This window comes from Nycticebus coucang, chromosome 18 (assembly GCF_027406575.1).
Source record: "Nycticebus coucang isolate mNycCou1 chromosome 18, mNycCou1.pri, whole genome shotgun sequence".
In the NCBI taxonomy this organism is placed as follows: Eukaryota; Metazoa; Chordata; class Mammalia; order Primates; family Lorisidae; genus Nycticebus; species Nycticebus coucang.
This window is the reverse complement of record NC_069797.1, coordinates 34,872,875-34,891,910: the sequence shown is the minus strand read 5'-3', so window position 1 is coordinate 34,891,910 and position 19,036 is coordinate 34,872,875. Positions and strand designations below refer to the sequence as shown.

Here is a 19,036-nt window from a genome sequence, read left to right as displayed (position 1 = left end):
GGGGAGGGACGAACTTGGGTCGGACATCCCGGTCCGAGATCACATCCTGGCCCGCCACTGAACAGCTGAGAGGCTATGGATAATCTATGCAACCTCTCTGGGCCTGAGTTTCCACCTCTGTGAAGAGGAACAAGGGCATAGATCTGCATCTCGGGGCTCCTGGGAAAATTAAACAGAATCTAACTTCTGTTGAAGCAGAAAATTAAAGTGAATCTGACCTCTGCTGTCGTAATCTCTTACAACTACCGAGAGACGTAGCTACACGCAATGCCACCTCCTCTGAAGTTCTCCTTAAGACCCAGACTCGAGCAACCTCTACATCCTCTGGTTCCCCTAGAACGCTGTAATAGGATCTTATTTCTTTTGACTTTGAGCACTTTTTCTTTTTTTTTTTTAGATGGTGTCTATCTCTGTCACCCACTCCATGAATCCAGAAATCGCGGTTGAAATACTTGTGGGAGGATTCATAGCCCCCCTGCAGCCTGGAACTAATGGGCTCAAGTGATCCTCCTGCCTCGGCCTCCTGAGTAGCTGGAACTACAGGCGCCCACCATGACGCCTGGCTAACTTTGCTTCCTCTTTCTCCTTTTCCTCCACCCCCTCCTCATAGACATGGGGGTCCCACTCTGTTGCTGTGTTGCTCTGGCTGGCCCGGAGCTATCCTCCCCTCCTGGGCCTCCCAAAGCGCTGAGATTACAAGCGTAAACCACTGCAGTAGCCACTGTCCAGAGCATTTTCTATCTTGCATCACAGTTATTTATATACTTGTGTTAATTCCACCCCTTGCCGCCAAACACATGCCACACTCAAAATTTTAACCTCAGCGATTTATTTCTTCTTTATCCTTCACAGCTCCTAGAAACAGCACCTGCACATTTTTAAGTCCAATAAATAGTTGCATGATTGCATTCACCAGAGAGGTGGACACCCAGCTGGGCACGTCCATCTGTGAAGTTCCAGCACCATGAAGTGAGGGTGGGGTGTAGGTGGTGATGAATTTGGGCATTTCGTTAATCTCCTTCCCCTGTTCTGGAGACTTGTCATTCCTTGACATCATCCTCGGTGACTCCTGGGGCTCCTGGTAAAATACAGACTATAGAGCCTCTCTCTCCTCTGTGGATAAACATGCATCTATCATATGCATGGGACTTAATGCACACAGGTGCCAGGTTTCCATCCTGACAGATTGCAGTTGATATTCTAGATGACCGGACCTGTGCAGGGCAACATGGTATAATGGAATGAATCTAGGAATCTAGAAATTCAAGTTCTATTTTATTTTATTTTATTCATGGTTTAAATGTTGGCTGTGTCGCTGCCCAGCTGTTTATCTTTGGGCAAGTTCTTTTACTTCCTTGAGTCTTGAACTCCTCATTTGTAAATTTGTAAAATAAGGATTTCAAGACCCACTAAGAGGGTCGCTGAGTTGGCACACAAAGCCCTCTAAACACAGTTTGGAAGTGGTTCCCTTGCTTCTGCTATCTCTCTGGTCGACTAATGGAACTGTCATTTGGAATGCTATTAGTTCCCATCCTCCCCCAGGGTGGAGGTCTAGCTGCCAGGACAGCAGGGGGTGGGGATGGAGAGAAATTCCCAAGAATAACCAGCCTTGAGGGGTCTTGCTTGTGAGGAGGTGAGGCCCAGCTCAGGCGCAGCCACAGAGGAAGCAGTGAGAGAGACAGCTGGGGTCAGGGGGCATGGGCTGTTTACTAAACAGACTGAAAGATGATTCATTTATGTTGTTTTAGATGAAAAAAAAAAAAAGACAGAAATAGATCTCCCACGAGAAAAATGGAAAAGGCAACCTAAAGTATGAAGGGAAAGGCGGGGTGGAAAGAGGAGACAAGCCAAGGGCATTTCTCATCTGCCTGAAACTGGGGTGAACTGTGATGTTGGGGGTGGCTCTTTGGCTCCTCAGCCTTCCCATTTCTGATCCTTTGCTCCTCTAAGCTGCTCTCCTCTGACATTTTGAGTCTCACTTCCCCCTCCCTGGGCAATCCACAAAAGCCAAACCAAGAGAAAATACAACATCTGGTCAGGTGCAGTGGCTCATGCCTGTAATCCTAGCACTCTGGGAGACTGAGGCTGAAGGATTGCTTGAGGACTTTGAGATCAGCCTGAGCAAGAGCAAGACCACATCTCTACTAAAAATAGAAAATTTAGCTGGGTGCTGTGTGGTGGTCACCTGTAGTCCCACCTACTTGGGAGGCTGAGGCAGGAGGATCACTTGACTCCAAGAGTTGGAGGTTGCTGTGAGCTAGGGTAACACCACAGCACTCTAGCCTGGGACAGCAGAGTAAGACTCTGTCTAAAATGAAAAAAAAGAAAAGGAAGGAAGGAAATATAGCATCTGGTTTACAGTGAGGAGCTAGAGATTTAGAAGTTCCTTTAGTTGGGCGGCGCCTGTGGCTCAGTCGGTAAGGCGCCGGCCCCATATGCCAAGGGTGGCGGGTTCAAACCCAGCCCCGGCCAAACTGCAACAAAAAATAAAAATAGCTGGGCGTTGTGGCGGGCGCCTGTAGTCCCAGCTACTCGGGAGGCTGAGGCAAGAGAATCGCTTAAGCCCAGGAGTTGGAGGTTGCTGTGAGCTGTGTGAGGCCACGGCACTCTACGGAGGGCCATAAAGTGAGACTCTGTCTCTACAAAAAAAAAAAAAAAGAAGTTCCTTTAGTTTTCCTTTTTCCCTTCCCGATTTCTGGAAGTTTCCATTTAACATAACCCAAGCCTTAAAGTGGAATTTCAGGCATCCTCAAAACAAAATAATTTCCTTTCTTTCCTTCTTTCTTCTTTTGGTAGTGATGGGACAATAATGGTAATTAATTATTATTATTATTATTATTATTTTAGAGATAGAGTCTCACTTTGTCACCGTTGGTAGAGTGTTGTGGCGTCACAGCTCACAGCAACCTCCAGCTCTTGGGCTTAGGCGATTCTCTTGCCTCAGCCTCCCTAGTAGCTGGGACTACAGGCATCCGCCACAACGCCAGGCTATTTTTTTTGGTTGCGGTTTAGCCAGGGCCAGGTTTAAACCCTCCACCCTCAGTATATGGGGCCAGTATATACCCACTGAGCCAAAGGTGCTGCCTGGCAATTAATTATTGATGTTAGGTGCATTGGCTCACACCTGAAAAATCCCAGCATTTGGGGAGGTTAAAGAGGGAGAATCAGGCGGCACTTGTGGCTCAGTCAGTAAAGCGTCGGCCCCATATACTGAGGGTGGTGGGTTCAAACCCAGCCCTGGCCAAACTGCAGCAAAAAATAGCCGGGCATTGTGGTGGGTGCCTAAGGTCCCAGCTACTCGGGAGGGTGAGGCAAGAGAATCACCTAAATCCAAGAGCTGGAAGTTGCTGTGAGCTGTGACGCCATAGCACTCTACCGAGGGCAACAAAGTGAGACTCATCTCTTAAAAAAAAAATAGAGGGAGAATCACTTGAGGCCATGAGTTCAAGACCAGCCTGGGAAACACAGCAAGAATCCATAACTAAAATAAAATTAGGAAAATTAGCTGGGTATGTCCTGTAGGCCCAGCTACTTGGGAGCCTGAGGCAGGAGGATTGCTTGAGCCCAGGAGCTAGAGGTTGCTGTGAGCTATGATGATGGTTCTGCAAAAAAAACAAACCGAACAAAAAAACCTAAAACAATTTTGAATGTTTTAAAAAGAATTTCACACATTTGACCATATTTGATCTTCATGGCCACCCTTCAGGAGTTAAGTTACTGAAGGTCATGGAGGAGAACAGGGAGCAGAACGGGGCCTAAGCCAGGTCGCCTGTCATGGTTTTGGTCCAGCCTAGATTTTTTCATGAAATCCTCTCTCCTGTTGGTGTTTTCATCCTGAATTTTTTTTCTTTAAAAGATTGTGGTAAAATTTATATAATATTAATTAGCCACTTTAAATGTACTATTCAGCAGCATCAATTGCATTCAGTTGTATTCACAATGTGTCATTATCACTACTCTTTTTTAAAGTGTTTAATTGACAAATAAGATTGTATATATTCCATGTGATGATTTTTCTTTTTTGGGGGGGAAACAGAGTCTCACTCTGTCACACTGGGTAGAGTGCTGTGGCATCAGCCCAGCTCATGGCAACCTCAAACTCCTGGGTTCGAGTGATCCTCCTGTCTCAGCCTCCTGAGTATCTGGGACCATAGGCACCTACCATGACACCCATCTAGTTTTTTCTATTATTAGTAGAGATGGGGGTCTCCCTCTTGGTCAGGCAAGTCTCAAACTCCTAAGTGCAAGGGATCTTCTCACCTCAGTTTCCCAGAGTAGTAGGATTACAGGTGTGAGCCATTGCACCTGGCCTGATGTGTATACTTTTGTGTAATGATTAGCAGAAGGACGTCAACGAACACATCCATCACCACTTACACTGTACCTTAACTTGTTCATCTTATAACTAAAAGTTTGCATCCTTTATTTCCACCACTATTTATTTCCAAAACTTTTTCTCCACCCCAAACAGACATTGTAGCCCTCTGGGTATTGGCCATGATGAAAATTGAGCTTAGCTTCTGTGTTCAGACCCAGAAGCAGCGCCTAAGGGAAGAGCAGTGGACCAAAGGCTGTCATGACCCAGGCAGACACTGAGTGCTGTGACCCCGCATTTGAGGGTAGGGTAGGTCTCCTTAGCGTAGGCGTCCTCAAACTGCGGCCCGTGGGCCACACGAAGTGGTGTGAATTGTATTTGTTCCCATTTTGTTTTTTACTTCAAAATAAGATACAGGAATTTGTTCATAGTTTTTAGTCCTGCCCTCCAGAGGTCTGAGGGACAGTGAATTGGCCCCCTGTTTAAAAAGTTTGAGGATGGGCAGCACCTGTGGCTCAGTGAGTAGGGCGCCGGCCCCATATACCGAGGGTGGTGGGTTCAAACCCAGCCCCGGATGAACTGCAACAACAACAAAAAAATAGCCAGGCGTTGTGGTGGGCGCCTGTAGTCCCAGCTGCTCAGGAGGCTGAGGCAAGAGAATCACATAAGCCCAAGAGTTAGAGGTTGCTGTGAGCCGTGTGACGCCACGGCACTCTACCGAGGGCAGTAAAGTGAGACTCTGTCTCTACAAAAAAAAAAAAAAAAGTTTGAGGATGCCTGCTCTAGGAGGTCAGTCCATACAGCAGATGCTGGACAGAGGGAGTGGTTCAGGCCCTGGGACAGAGCGTCCTCTGTATATAAAGCTCCCAGGGTCCCTCCAAGCACAAACATCCAGCCCCGTTCTCAGATCACTGTCTTTGTCCAGCCAAGCCGCAGCAGGGCTGGAAGAAAGCCTTGAACCACATTCCCAGGAACTGGCTCAAGATCCCCAGAGAATGGAGCCAGCCCCTTTGAAAATTAACTAATTATGTTTATTAGCTTTAGAATTAAAGAAACAAAGCTACAATTGTTAATTACAGGAAATTTGGAAAATACTGTAAAGTTGGCTGGGTACGGTGGCTCATGCCTGTAATCCCAGCATCTGGAAGGCTGAGGTGGGCAGATCGCTTGAGCTCACAGGTTTGAGACCAGCCTGAGCTAGAGTGAGACCTCATCTCTAAAAAGAGCTGGTCGTTGTGGCGGGCACCTGTAGTCCCAGCTACTTGGGAGGCTGAGGCAAGAGAATCGCTGAGCCCAAGAGTCTGAGGTTGCTGTGAGCTATAACACCAGGGCACTCTACCGAGGGCAACAAACTGAGATTCTGTCTCAAAAAAAAAAAAAAAAAGGAAAATACAGTAAAGAAGAAAGAAAACATCACTCATGATTATGGCCACCAATTATTCAGGGGTGGCGGTATGCACCTTACATGCATTATTCCATTTAATTGTCACCACCACATTGAGATATATTTTTATGCCCATTTTACAGATGAGACAACTGTGGTTGAGAGAGAGGTTATACAACAGGGGTGATGCAGACTGAATAATGCGTACTGAAGCTGGAATTTGAATCCAAGTTTGCCTTGGGCCCTTTTCACCAATATATTAATATTAGGTTGAACCTTACGAAACTGACTTACAAAATAGGTACTGTTGTTGGCCAGGCATGGTGGCTCATGGCTGTAATCCTGGCACTCTGGGAGACCAAGGTGGGGGCATCAGTTGAGCTCTGGAGTTTGAGACCAGACTGAGCAAGAGCCAGACTCCATCTCTACTAAAAACAGAAAAATTACCTGGGTGTTATGGCAGGTGCCTGTAGTCCAAGCTACTTGGGAGCCTGAGGAAAGGAGGATCACTTGGACCCAGGAGTTTGAGGTTGCTATAAGCAAGGTTGAGGCCATGGTGTTCTAGCCTGGGTAACAGAGTGAGACTCTGTCTCAAAAGAAAAAAAAAATATGAGGGACCCTTCTGGTCTTCCTCACTTGGCACCACAGAGGCAAGAGGGTGGTTTTAGTGGCTTGTTAGTTGTGTGTGGACCTCTGATCCTCAATCTAGTTTCTCTGCAAAGAATACACTGGGAATTTGTCACTGCCACTCCGCAAAAATTGATATCAGCGATGTGAAACTCTCAAAACATCTTACTGGTGTTTATTTACTTCAAGAAGCAGCAGCTGCAGAAGCCCAGCCCCAGGACGGTGAGGTCTTCGACACAGAAAAAGAGAAATAGGAGCTTACAGAGCCATGCATCATTGATCAGAAAATTATGGACTCAGAAATTTTACCAAAAATGAAAGCTATATCACTAAAAAAGATGGAGACTTTATATCTTTTTTTTTTTTTTGGATTTTGGCCAGGGCTAGGTTTGAACCCGCCACCTCTGGCATATGGGACTGGCACCCTACTCCTTGAGCCACAGGCGCCACCCGGAGACTTTATGTCTTTTGTATTAACCTGGGTGGAGGTGGAACACTTTCTTCTTAGTAAAGCATCACAAGAATGGAGAAGCAAGAATCCAGTGTACTCCATATGCCAATATGAACCCAGTAGATGAGTCAATACAAGGGGTGGGTAGGAGAATGAACAAGTGGGGAGAGGGGGAATCACAGTGTATGGCACACATCTTGGGGTCAGGACACAACTATAAGAGGGACTTTATCTAACAAATGCAATCAGCGTAACCTAATTCTCTGTACTCTCAATGAATCCCAAACAATTAAAAAAAAAAAAAAAAGAAAGCTATTCCTCACCTCCAGGGCTATCTGTCATCTGTGTTTGCCCTGATGAATGGAGTTTATCCCCACAAATTGGTGTTGTAAATTTCTTACAAAGAACCTGATTAAATAACTAATACATTTTTTTAACGGCAATATCATGCAGTTCAACCTAATACCATGATTTAATAATTCTGCTACCAACCATCATTAACACGTTTGTGAATTTCCTTCTGGTCTTTTATACATATTTAAATATGATTTGGACCATATTTTTCATACAACATTATATCCCTTTTTTTACTTTCTTTATGTAATAGCCTTGTATTATATATTATGGAGGTTTCATGAATTGTTTTAATGGCGACGTGACAGTCCGTGGAATATGTGTCTTTCGTTACTGTTGGACATATAGATTGTGACTTTTTGCCGTTAATATGTAATGCTGTAATGAGCATCTTTGTGTCCACACCTTTTCCCATTGTTAAAACAATATTCTTTTGGACAGTGCCTGTGGCTCACTGAGTAGGGCACCGGCCCTGTATACGGAGGGTGGCGGGTTCAAACCCGGCCCCGGCCAAACTGCAACAAAAAAATAGCTGGGCGTTGTGGCGGGCGCCTGTAGTCCCAGCTGCTCCGGAGGCTGAGGCAAGAGAATCGCGTAAGCCCAAGAGCTGGAGGTGGCTGTGAGCTGTGACACCATGGCACTGTACCGAGGGCAACAAAGTGAGACTCTGTCTCTAAAAAAAAAAAGAACAAAAACAGTATTCTCAAGCATAACATTGACTACAATTCCTTGCTGTTTGACTGTCTCCCTCACTCCTTTAAACCTCACAAAGACAAGGGTTGGGTCACTTGTTTTCTTTGTATCCCCAGCACCTCTCTGCCACATAGAAGGGATTCGATGTTTGCTAAATAAGCAAAAAAATGAGTATTGGTCAAATAATAATAATAATAATAAACAATAAAGTGAGAGGAGTTGGGATCGCAAAGTGTTTTCGTCTTTCTGAAGGAAATAAATAACAAGCAGGCAAGAGAAACAGCTGAGCATGGAGCAGCGGATCTGGTTGGGTTTGCTTGTATATATCCCTGTTCAATATCACTTTATCTTCAACAACAGGAATCAGCTCAGAGGAACTTCCCGCTGCAATACTGCCAACGTGTTCGCTTATTCAGTCCTTAAATATTTAGGGGGCACCCGCTATGTGGCAGTCACTGTTACGAGTTCTAGGACAGAGCCACATAGCTAGAGAGAGAGCTGCCTTTGTGGAGCTTATCCTCAAGTTGTGGAAATAAAACATGAATAAAGAAACAAATATACATATATATTACATATGCATAGGTTGCCCATGAAGTTTGTGTGCATTTTTAAATTGCATACTATTTTAAATTTAACATGGTGTTTATGGTCATCCTGTGTATAATATGGGGGAAGGGTCATAAGAGCTGTCAAACGAAAGAAACAGAGTCAGGGGATAGAGAGATGTTATTTTGATAGGGAGGTAAAAGGAGTCCTCTCCGAGGAGGTGATATTTAAGCAAGGATCTGAAGGAGGGGGTTCAGCCAACCTGGCAGCTATTTGAGAGCAGAGAGTCCCAGGGGATGGTAACAGCTAGTGCAAAGGCCCTGGGGTGGCAACATGCTTGGTATGGGCTTTGTCCACTTGCTTTGAGCATAGAGATGTCCAACTCCAGGCCTTTGTGCCTTGTTCATGCTGCTTCCTCTCCTACCCTGGCTCTCTCCTCCTCTACACCAACCTCCTGCAGGGCCTCGAAGGGGTTAAGCAAACTCCTCCCCCCATGCCTCAATTCAAACCCTACTTCATACAGCTTGCCCTTAGCATCCTCACCTACATTCCCATGATATTCATATCCACAGCCATTATCACATTGTGCCATGGTTGTTGTTTTTTTAACTTGTTTTGTTCCACTCAGCAGTGAGCTGGTCAAGAACAGATTGTCAATATTCATTTTGTGCCCTTGGTGCCTAGCAAGTGCCAGGCCTGAAAAAATGTTGGTTGATCCAGTTATATGAAATATCCAGAATAGGAAACTCCATAGAGACAGAAAGCAAATTAGGGATTTCCAGGGAGTGAGGGAGGCAACTGCTTGAAGGGTATGGGGATTCCTTTGGAGGGTGTTGCAAATCTTCTGGAACTAGACAATGGTGATGCTTGCCCAGCATTGTAAATGTACTAACTGCCACTGAATTGTGCAATAAAATGGCTAAAATGATGAATTTTATGTCATGTGAACTTTGCCACAATTAAAAAGCATGGTGGTTGCATTGAGTGGAGTCGAGACACCCATTACAGAGGCAGTCTGGTTTACTGGAATTTGCATTCTGAGTAGAATGCAATGAACCAACAGATCCAGAGAGCTGAAAAATCTGTCTGTGGAATCTGAAGTGCAAGAAAATAAGTCCTGAGTAGTCACAGGATAATTGTCTGCATGTTCTGTCATTACCTGGAACACAGTGTGGCCTTAGGGCTTCAGTCACAACTAGGACTGCAGGGATTAGAGTGACACCTGTTGGAAATTTGATTTGAACACTGGGATGCTCCTGTATGGAACTAGAGTTTTAAAACTGGGTTTAAAAATCCAAAACTTCGGGCAGTGCCTGTGGCTCAAGGAGTAGGGCGCCGGTCCCATATGCCGGAGGTGGCGAGTTCAAACCCAGCCCTGGCCAAAAACAAACAAACAAAAAGAAAAAAAAATCCAAAACTTCAGTGGCGCCTGTGGCTCAGTGAGTAGGGCGCCGGCCCCATATACCGAGGGTGGCGGGTTCAAACCCACCCCTGGCTGAACTACAACCAAAAAATAGCCGGGCGTTGTGGCAGGTGCCTGTAATCCCAGCTGCTCCGAAGCCTGAGAGGCAGGAGAATCACTGAAGCCCAAGAGCTAGAGGTTGCTGTGAGTCCTGTGACATCATGGCACTCTACTGAAGGCAGTAAAGTCAGACTCTGTCTCTACCAAAAAAAAAAAAAAAAATCCAAAACTTCTATTTCCTTTAGTTATACCTAAAACAATGACATAAAAGGTAATTTTATCAAGCATCTGGGTATTTTCCTCTTCAGGTCATTTCTTAGACCATCACACCTCATTTTAATCTATATAATCAGTTATCCAATCAATAACAACTCTTATTGTATAATATTTTCTATTTTTCCAGTCATCTATACAATTTTATTCCCGCAATGACCTTGTAAGAGTGATACTTTGAGCTTTATTTTGCAAAAGAGAAAATGGTTCTCGTGGAAATAAATGGAGAGGGCCAGGCATGGTGGCTCACGCCTGTAATCCTAGCACTCTAGGAGGTTGAGACAGGTGGATTGCTTGAGCTCAGGAGTTCGAGACCAGCCTGAGCAAGAGTTGGGCATCGTGATGGGTGCCTGTAGTCCCAGCTACTTGGTAGGCTGAGGCAGGAAGATTGCCTGAGCCCAACAGTTTGCGGTTGCTGTGAGCTACAATGATGCCACAGCACTCTACCCAGGATGACAGAGTGAGATTCTCTGAAGGAAGGGAGGGAGGGAGAGATATATGTAATATATCCCAGTGTCAGAGCACAAGCCCAAGTATTCTTTTTTTTTTTTTTAAGACAGAGTCTCACTATGTCGCCCTCAGTAGAGTGCTGTGGCATCACAGTTCACATCAACCTCAAACTCTTGGGCTTAAGTGATTCTCTTGCTTCAGCCTCCCAAGTAGTTGAGTAGCTGGGATTTAAGGCATCCGCCACAACGCTCAGCTATTTTTTTAGAGATGGGGTCTCACTCATGCTCAGGTAGGTCTTGAACTCCTGAACTCAGGCAATCCACCTGCCTCGGCCTCCCAGAGTACTAGGTTTACAGAGGTGAGCCACTATGCCTAGCCAGAATGATGTTTTTTTTAAATTTTAAAAATTTCTTTCTTTCTTTTTTCTTTCCTTCCTTTTCTTTCTTTCTTTCCTTTCCTTCCTTTTTTTCTCTTTCTCTTTCTTTCTTTCTATCATAGCTGTGTACATTTATGCAATCATGGGGCACCATACACTGGTTTTATATACAATTTGACATATTTTCATCACATTGATTAACATAGCCTTCCTGGCATTTTCTTAGTTATTGTGTTAAGACATTTATATTCCACATTTAGTAAGTTTCACATGTACCCTTGTAAGATGTACTGTAGGTGTGGTCCTACCAATTACCCTCCCTCCACCCATCCTCCCACTCCCCTCAGAATGATATATATATATATATTTTTTTTTTTTTTTGTGGTTTTTGGCCGGGGCTGGGTTTGAACCCGCCACCTCTGGCATATGGGACTGGCGTCCTACTCCTTGAGCCACAGGTGCCACCCCAGAATGATATTTTTTATTTTGAAAATTTACCTAATTTTAGTTATGGATAATAATGAAGAAAAAATATATTATATGGGTGGTGCCTGTGGCTCAGTGGGTGCCAGCCCCATATACTGAGTGTGGTGAGTTTGAACCCGGCCCCGGCCAAACTGCAACAAAAAATAGCCGGGTGTTGTGGTGGGTGCCTGTAGTCCTGGCTACACGGGAGGCTGAGGCAAGAGAATCACCCAAGCCCAGGAGTTTGAGGTTGTTGTGAGCTGTGATGCCACAGCACTCTACTAAGGGTGATCAAGTGATACTCTGTCTCTAAAAAAAAAAATATATATATATATCTTTTATGATATATATATATCATAAAAGCAGAAAAAAATCCAAAAATGTTTCCAGACTGAGATTAGTAGGACAATTCTCTTTCCTCTACAAAATGTCCCTGAGGAACTCAGCACCTGTGGCTCAAGCGGCTAAGGTGCCAGCCACATACACCTGAGCTGGTGGGTTAAAATCCAGCCCGGGCCCGCCAAACAACAAGGACAGCTGCAACCCCCCTAAAAAAATAGCCAGGCGTTGTGGCAGTGCCTGTAATCCCAGCTGCTTGGGAGGCGGAGGCAAGAGAATTGCTTGAGCCCAGGAGTTGGAGGTTGCTGTGAGCTGTGACGCCACAGTACTCTACCAGGGCGATAGCTTGAGGCTCTATCTCAAAAAAAAAAAAGGCCCTGGGGGTTGATGGGGAACGCAGCAATCAGATATACTATATGCTCCTTGCCCTGAATGATTTGTCCAAGAATTGGTGCCTTTACATCAGATTCTAGCTGCATTTAAGGAGGTGAATGGCTTTGAGAACTACATAAAATAGGTTATATCACTAAGTAAATATTCAAACCTTATAGGATGCATATCTAAATCAAAATAATGTGGAGAATTAAACTTTTAAATAATCTTTTATTGGATAAAACAAATATAGAAAAGCATACAAATCATTAGCATATATCTTGAAGAATTTTGCAAAGTGTATTTAAAAAAAGTGTAACCAGGTTCAGCACCTATAGCTCAGCAGCGAGGGTGCCAGCTACATACTCTGGAGCTGGCGGGTTCAAACCCAGCCCAGGCCTGCCAAACAACGATGACAACTACAGCCAAAAAATAGCTGGGCATTGTGGCAGGCGCCTGTAGTCCCAGCTACTTGAGAGGCTGAGACAAGAGAATCATTTAAGCCCAAGAGTCTGAAATTGCTGTGAACTGTTAAGCAAAGGCACTCTACCGAAGGCAACATAGTGAGACTCTGTTTCATAATATAAAAGATAAAAAATAAAAAAAAAATGCATAACCAGCATCCTCAAAGGTTTCCGTTCCCTCTTCAGTGAATAGCCCCCAAAGGTAATCTGATTTTTCTCACCACAGATTAGATTACTTTGTTTTTGTACTTTACATATAAAGTGTGTGGTTTCTTTCACTCAATATCATGTTTGTGAGATTTATCTATGTTGCTGGGTATCACTGAGGTTTGTTCATATATACACAATGATCTGACATTCAACTATTCCAGGTTTTGGCTAATATGAACAGTACTCCTGTGAACATTCTTGTAATTAGGCTTAACTATGTGAAATTGCCATTTTCACAAGCCAATAAGTGTCAATATTGGCAGTTTTATACATTTGATTCAACCTCTTGCATGTCTGTTAGGGCACGTATGTTTGTATTCTTATGGATACACACCCGGGGCACAGGGCTGGGCCATACAATATATACATCTTCAGCTTTAGCAGAAATTGCCAGTTTTCCAAAGTAGAAAACCCAATCCACCCTGTGTCCTCAAAAAGCTGCTCTGTTCTCCTGTTTTTCTTTGTTATATTTGTATTCTTTTTTTTTTTTTTTTTTTTTTGCAGTGTTTGGCCAGGGCTGGGCTTGAACCCGCCACCTCCGGCATATGGGGCCAGCACCCTACTCCTTTGAGCCACAGGCGCCTCCCTGTATTCTTACAGTAAAAGCCTGTGTCAGCCATGTTATTATTTACCATAGTATATGTTAAACAGATTTTTATTTACAGGTTACAAGGTTACACAATATCTTCTTTTTTTTTTTTTTGTAGAGACAGAGTCTCACTTTATGGCCCTTGGTAGAGTGCCGTGGCCTCACACAGCTCACAGCAACCTCCAACTCCTGGGCTTAAGCCATTCTCTTGCCTCAGCCTCCCGAGTAGCTGGGACTACAGGCGCCCGCCACAACGCCCGGCTATTTTTTGGTTGCATTTTGGCCGGGGCTGGGTTTGAACCCGCCACCCTCGGTATATGGGGCCGGCGCCTTACCGACTGAGCCACAGGCGCCGCCCGATATCTTCTTATCTTAAAGTGGTTATATCTTCAAAGCATGTTTACTTTAGATTAAATGTATAATTAGTCACTAAGTGTTTTACTAAGTGTACTTTGTACACTGAGTCATTTACTGACATCTTGGTCCTCAGAGTGTCCAGTTTCTTGAACTTTATTTATAACAAGGCTGGGCGTGGTCACATGCCTGTAATCCTAGCTCTCTAAGGCTGAGGCGGGTAGATTACTTCAGCTCAGGAGTTGGAGCTCAGCGGGAGCAAGGAGACCCTGTCTCTAAAAGTAGCTGGGCATGGGCGGCGCCTGTGGCTCAGTCAGTAAGGCGCCGGCCCCATATACCGAGGGTGGCGGGTTCAAACCCGGCCCCGGCCAAACTGCAACCAAAAAATAGCTGGGCGTTGTGGTGGGCGCCTGTAGTCCCAGCTACTCGGGAGGCTGAGGCAGGAGAATCGCCTAAGCCCAGGAGTTGGAGGTTGCTGTGAGCTGTGACGCCACAGTACTCTACCTGAGGGCCATAAAGTGAGACTCTGTCTCTACAAAAAAAAAAAAAAAAACAAAGTAGCTGGGCATTATGGCGGATGCCTGAAGTCACAGCTACTCGGGAGGCTGATGTAAAAGGATCGCTTGAGCCCAAGAGTTTGAGGTCGCTATGAGGTATGATGCCCCGGCACTCTACCGAGGGTGACAAAGTGAGACTCTGCCTCAAAAAAAAGTGTGTGCGGGGTCACAGTAGCAGTGGCTCACACCTGTAATCCCAGCACTTTGGGAGGCTGAGATGGACGGATCTCCTGAGCTCAGGAGTTTGAGACCTGAGCTAGAGTGAGACCCTATCTCTAAAAAAAGCCCAGCATTGTGGCGGGCGCCTATAGTCCCAGCTACTCAGAAGGCTGAGGCAAGAATTGCTTGAGCCCAAGAGTTAGTGAGCTATGATGCCAGGGCACTCTACGGGGGGTGACAAAGTGAAATTCTGCCTCAAAAAAAAAAAAAGTAAAAATAGAAAAGCTAGGTAGATGCCTATAGTCCCCACTACTTAGGAGGTTGAAGCAAAAGGATCTCTTGAGGCCAACAGTTTGAGGTAACTGTGAGCTATGATGCCATGGCACTCTACCCAAGGTGACAAGAGTGAGACTCTGGGTTTTCTTTTGTTGTTTTGTTTTGTTTTTTAGACAGAGTCTCACTATGTCGCCCTTGGTAGAGTGCCGTGGTGTCACAGCTCACCGCAACCTCTTGGGCTTATGTCAGTGGTTCTCAACCTGTGGGTTGCGATCCCTTTGTAAAAATGAAAATACATCCTGCATATCAGATATTTACATCACGATTCATAACAGCAGCAAAATTACAGTTACGATGTAGCAATGAAAATAATTTTATGGTTGGGGGTCACCACCACATAAGGAACTGTATTAATGGGCGGCGCCTGTGGCTCAGTCGGTAAGGCGCTGGCCCCATATACCGAGGGTGGCGGGTTCAAACCCGGCCCCGGCCAAACTGCAACCAAAAAATAGCCAGGCGTTGTGGCGGGCGCCTGTAGTCCCAGCTACTCGGGAGGCTGAGGCAAGAGAATCGCTTAAGCCCCAGGAGTTGGAGGTTGCTGTGAGCTGTGTGAGGCCACGGCACTCTACCGAGGGCCATAAAGTGAGACTCTGTCTCTACCAAAAAAAAAAAAAGGAACTGTATTAAAGGGTTGCAGCATTAGGAGGTAATAGGAAGGTTGAGAACCACAGGCTTAAGTGATTCTCTTGCCTCAGCCTCCTAATTAGCTGGGACTACAGGTGCCTGCCACAACTCCCAGCTATTCTTTTATTGCAGTTGTTTAGCTGGCCCAGGCCGGATTTGAACCTGCCACCTTGATGTATGTGGCTGGCAGTGTAACCACTATGGCTATGGGAGCTGAGCCAGAGACTCTGTTAAAAAAAAAAGTTTCCTTCTCAAAATTCTTTATGTCCTTAATCTCTTTCACTTGACTTTATCTTGTTTCTATTTAAATATCTCTTGCTTCTTGATCTTTTTGGGAATCTGAATCCTCTACCCACACTAATGCTGGTGCCCCTAAGAAGTTCTCTCCTTGCCACTCTGTGATTTTCTCCTCCCTGGCTCACCCCATCTTCTCTCATGGGTAAAGTACCATCTCTATATGCTAGAGAGAGATCCGCCTGTAGTCCCAGCTACTCAGAATGCTGAGGCAAGAGAATTGCTTGAGCCCAAGAGTTAGTCAACTCCAAAATCTAGATTCCGGCTCAGCCCTTTGCCTACCTTCAGACTTATGTATCTAGAAGATATCTGCACTCAACATCCTGCAGGTTTAAAAATGGACCAGTTTTAGGGCGGCTCCTGTGGCTCAGTGAGTGGGGCGCCGGCCCCATATGCCGAGGGTGGCGGGTTCAAGCCCAGCCCCGGCCAAACTGCAACCAAAAAATAGCCGGGCGTTGTGGCGGGCGCCTGTAGTCCCAGCTGCCTGGGAGGCTGAGGCAAGAGAATCGCGTAAGCCCAGGAGTTAAGAGGTTGCTGTGAGCTGTGTGATGCCACGGCACTCTACCCGAGGGCGGTACAGTGAGACTCTGTCTCTACAAAAAAAAAAAAAAAAAAAAATGGACCAGTTTTGTAAAAAAAAGGAGGAAATAGAAATTTTCAGGGTGCATCATGGGTAAAAGCACAGCAATGATACAGGATTCTACCACTCAGGGCCAGACAGGGAGCCCCCCATTCTCTAGGCCCCAGAAGGGGTTCTTCAGTTCTTCCCCCCTTCCAGAAGCGCTGGTGCTTTTCACATTTTCCGTATTCCTTTCTAACTTTTTTTTTTTTTTTTTGGTTTTTTGGCCGGGGCTAGGTTTGAACCTGCCACCTCTGGCATATGGGACCGGCGCCCTACTCCTTGAGCACAGGCGCCACCCCCCTTCTAATAAAAGTCCTATCTTACCACTGATCTGTGGTCTGTGGGTTCATTCTTCCAATCCCTGAGACCAAGGACCTACTGAAGAGCGAAATTCTGGTATCAGCACGTTTTTTTTTGGGTTTTTTTTTATGGAGCTTTTATTTCACGTATGTATTTATGTCCTGGGTCACAGTCAAAAAGTTTTATTTATTTATTTATTTATTTGAGATAGGGTTTCACACTGTTGCCTAGGCCAGAGTGCAATGGTGTCATCGTAGTTCACTGTGACCTCAAACTCCTGGGCTCAAACAATCTACCTGCCTCAGCCTCCCAAGTAGGTGGGATTATAGGTATGTGCCTGTATGTTCCTGACTGATTTTTTTTTTTATTTTTATAGAGATTGCGTTTTGCTAGGTTGGTCTCAAACTCCTGACCTCAATCCCTCCCAAAGTGCTGGGATTCCAGTTAGAAGCCACTGCACTCAGCCTAAAAAAGTTTTAGAAACACAGAAATTAGATGACAGGCTAGACATGATGCTGAAAGAAGTAGGAGGAGCCAGGGAGATCTGCATCTGGATGACAAAAACAGGGAAGTTCAGAAGAAGCTAGTTTCTGGAGGAAGATGATGACTTTCATTCTGAATGCACTGATTCTGGTTTACAGTAAACCATGCACAGTGGTTGTCTCTTTCCCGACCACTTTTCAGCCTCTGGTCAAAGTATAATCCTGAATGATTGCTCTCAGGAATGAGGGTGTTTCCCCCATAGGTCATTAATTATTAGTTCTCAAGAAGAGGTGACTTTGAACAGGGAACCCAAAAGTTTTTGAACTCTTACTTTGTGCTGGGTTCTCTGCATCCAGTTTCTCGTTAATCCTCCAAGCAGCCACATTAGGCGAGTACCATTATTTCTGCTTTGCAAATGAGGAAGCTGAGGTTCAGAGAGGATGAGAAACTGCCTACAGTCCTGCAGTTAATAGGCAATACATTGTGTCTTGCCAGGAAACCACCCCACCTCTGAAAGCATCACCAACCTGCCCTATGGCCTCATGTACGATGTATTACTTTCCAATGTCTGCTCTAACAAATTACCATAGATGGCATTTTATTTTTAAACATAGCCTCAAGCTGTCACCCCTGGGTAGAGTGCTGTGGCATCACAGCTCACAGCAACCTCCAACTCCTGGGCTTAAGCAGTTCTCTTGCCTTAACCTCCTAAGTAGCTGGGACTACAGGCACCCGCCACACCGTCCAGCTATTTTGGTAGTAGTTGTCATTGTTGTTTTGGCAGGCCTGGGCTGAATTCAAACACGCCAGCTCTGGTGTATGTGGCTGGTGTATGAGCCAGATAGATGGCTTTAAACAGCAAAAAGTTATTCTCTTACAGTCCTGGAGGCTAGAAGTCCAAATCAAGGTATTGTAAGGGTTGGTTCCTTCTAAGGGCTTTGAGGGGAATCTGTTCCATGCCACTCTCCTAGTTTCTGGTGACAACTGGCAGCCCTCGGCCTTCCTTGGCTTGTAGATGGCCTCCATCTTCTCATGAGACTTCCTGGGTTTATTTTAGACAAATCCATTTAAGGAGCTCTTATTGGGTTCATCCTGAGGCTAGAGGAGTGGAGTCTGGTGGGAGAGCTGAGAATTCTACAAATAACCGCCAGACTTGAGCAGTGTTTCAGGAGCTCTTATAAGAACAACAGTTATATTGGATTATCTCCTGCCTCAGTTCAGTGTTCCCTCATTTCAACTAATTACACCTACAATGACCCTATTTCCAAAAGAGGTCACATTCTGAAGTACTGGGGGTAAGGATTTCAACATATCTTTTCTGAGAGACGCAATTCAACCATAACATTTCATGAATAAGCCTGGGAGTCAAGAGGAAATAATTATTTCCTCCTGAAATAATGAAGTCAACAAAATTTGGCTTCATTTCTTGTTAGATTCTCAAATTCCCTTGACACTGCCAAGATTTCTAGAATTCCTATAAGCAATTCTTAACATGTTAATAAAATCGTATTAACATGATTTCCCGCACCCCTACTGCCTTCTAGACTACATCCACACGATCAATCCATTGCCACTATGAAAAACATAAATCCATCACCTTTCCCTCCCTCTTGAATTCCCCGTTTTTCACAAAACTGGCTAACATCTCCCCATCTTCCAGAAAGGACCGTTTTCTTTCTACTTTCCTCATACCTCCCAGGTTCGGTTCCTTATAGTTGCTTCTCTGGAGGGAGGATTCACTATATTCTCGATTCCTCTCCTTGCTCCCAGGCTCTTCACCTTCAATCTGCCCTCTACTGTATATACAATATACGGCCAGTTTTCCAGAAACACAACTCCAGTCCGACCCCTAAATTAACCTCAGTGATTACCCGGTGGAGTTATTCCACGGTCCCACCATGCATTCAAGGACCAACCAAATTTGACGCCAGACTATC

At 45.1% G+C, this 19,036-nt stretch overlaps 1 long non-coding RNA gene across 1 annotated transcript; it reads right to left on the bottom strand.

Moving 5' to 3' along the window:
• Positions 1–844: 844 nt before the first annotated feature.
• On the bottom strand, positions 845–19,028 carry LOC128571287 (uncharacterized). The gene is made up of 3 exons (XR_008375728.1): positions 18,792–19,028; positions 2,202–2,308; positions 845–1,078 (listed from the first exon to the last, which is right to left on the bottom strand). It is a non-coding gene; the product is annotated as an uncharacterized LOC128571287 (long non-coding RNA).
• Between the last annotated feature and the right edge of the window lie 8 nt (positions 19,029–19,036).